Source organism: Penaeus monodon, chromosome 6 (genome assembly GCF_015228065.2).
Source record: "Penaeus monodon isolate SGIC_2016 chromosome 6, NSTDA_Pmon_1, whole genome shotgun sequence".
Taxonomy (NCBI): domain Eukaryota; kingdom Metazoa; phylum Arthropoda; class Malacostraca; order Decapoda; family Penaeidae; genus Penaeus; species Penaeus monodon.
The window spans coordinates 43257145-43259644 of NC_051391.1; the positions used below are offsets into that span (position 1 = coordinate 43257145).

Sequence of the window (2500 nt, forward strand, 5' to 3'; positions counted from 1 at the left end):
CTTTGTGTCTTAGTATATTATTTTACCTGTGAAATTTAAATAATAATTCCGTTCTTGTGTCTTAGTATATTATTTTACCTGTGAATACTTATATACAACGGACTGAGGACTTACAAATATTTTTGACAACAGCTATGCAAATAAACAAACATTCGTCAATTAAGTATAACAAATAAATATTTTACAAAGTACACATATCAAAAGTATTTACTGTGTGAGAAAGAAATAACAGTAAACCAGAAAGCCGTGATGAGGCAATTTTCAGGGGAGACTATAATACATTTCAGGGGAAACTACGATATTACCAATGTTTAGGATCATTATTAGGATCAGTAAATTTTCTTACGTAATAGCTTTTTCAAAATGGAAAGATAAAACATTTCAATCATCGAAAATCATAGTTGTCCACTTGCGTTATTTCTTCGTTGCTGTGAAGGAATTGACTTATTATTATTATTATTATTATTATTATTATTATTATTATTATTATTATTATATATTATTATGAAACAGCAACCGTCGTTTCGAATGTATGACATTCATTCATGACGATGGCCACTCATATATACTCGTTTATCCATTTATATATATACACACAGAGACACAAGTGTACACTCAAACACACACACATACACAAATAAAACACACATGCACACATACGTATACATATATATCTATATATGTGTGTGTGTGTGAAGCCACGGGTTTTATGAAAGCATGGGTCTGGAAAACTTTTCATATATGTAGATTATATTCTGTCACATAAAACTTTTAATAAATTTCAAATGAAATCTGAATTACGATTAATGTTCTGTCCATAACAGACGATATGGATGAGAATGGCAGACTGACCGACCTTGTAGGATATCCGAGACGTCGAGAGCGTGGTGGGCGGGGTCACTGCTTGGCTATATAAAGTGGTCGCCGTGACGTCGCCGCATCAGCCTCGTATCCTTCATCATGAAGGTAAGAAGTGGAGATATTTCTTTCTTTTCTCTGTTCTGTGTAACATATAATTCAATGATCTGACTCTATTTTTTTATTATCTTTAACCTCTTGCAGCTGCCATTGGTAATATTAGTGTGTGTGGGCGCTGCTCTGAATGTAGCGGCACAGGATGGCTCCTATATGTTGGATTCACGAGGTGTGGAGGTGGAGCAGGGACTCCAACCTTCGTCAGAACTCTCCCAGAACCACCAGGCCTTCTCCCAAGCCTTCAAAGAACGCTCTGAAGAGAGGGCCCTGCAATACAGTCTTGGCCAAGTCGAATACAATGATCCAGTTAGTACCTCATTGCTTTGTTAATATGTTTATCAGATTTTCTCTATTCATAAGCCAGTAGTATACTTTTTTTTGTTTTTTTTTTTTTTTTTAATCACTTAATGTTGTCTGCAGAACCCGGAGTACGCTTGGGCTTACGAGGTCGACGCCAAATCAACGGGGGACATGAAGTCTGCTCGAGAGGAACGTCGAGGTGACGTGGTCGTGGGTCAGTACTCGGTCATGGACCCCGACGGCTCTCTGCGCGTGGTCGACTACTCGGTGGCTCCCGCACAGGCTTCCAGGCCACTGTCCGCAAGGAGTACACAGGCGAGGCTTTCCAAGGGCAGGAGCAGGGACTGCAGGCCAGGCAGTACAGTGCTATCCAACAGGGAAGCAACTACCAACAGAATCGCAACCAGTACCAACAAAACCGTGGCCAGTACTCACAGAACCGCAACCAGTACCAGGAAAACCGTGGCCAGTACTCACAGAACTACGATGTAAACGACAGAACCGCAACCAGTACCAAGACTCACAAAATCGCAACCAGAACCTGGAAAACAGTAACCAATATTCTCAGAACCGCAATCAATATCAACAGACCGCAACCAATATCAGGAAACCGCAACCAATATTCTCAGTACAGCAATGATTACCAACAGAACCGCTATCAGAACCAGCAGAACTACAATGAGTACCAGCTGAAACCCATTCAGTATTCTCAGAATATCAACGCGTACCAACAGGACAACAATCAGAATCAGCAGAACCGTTACCAGTTTTCACAGAATCGTAACCGATATCCCGCAGAACCGCAATCAATACTCCGAGAACTTTAATGCGTACCAGAACCGCAATCAGTACCAACAGAATCGCTACCAATACCAGTACCAACAAAACCAGGACCAGTCCTATCAGAATCGCGATCAGTCCTACCAGAACCGCGATCAGTCCTACCAGAGCCGCAACCAGTTCCAACAGAAACCGTAACCAGTAACAGCAGAACCGCGATCAAAGCCTTTCCAGTCACAACAACAATATCAGGTACAACTTCCAGAGTTATGGTACCAACCGCATCAATCAGAACCTGAACCGCCCTTCCCCCAGTCTCTACAGCCAGAACCAAAACTATCTGGCTCGCTATGGATCCGGTCTCAGAACCAGTACAGCACCCAACTGAACAGGAACCAGCAACCAAGGTTACTCTCCAATCAGCGTGGTTCTCGCGTCCTCAAGG

At 42.0% G+C, this 2500-nt stretch overlaps 1 pseudogene; it reads left to right on the forward strand.

Moving 5' to 3' along the window:
* The first annotated feature begins 960 nt into the window (after nt 1-960).
* On the forward strand, nt 961-2443 carry LOC119574018 (annotated as a pseudogene).
* The last annotated feature ends 57 nt before the right edge of the window (nt 2444-2500 follow it).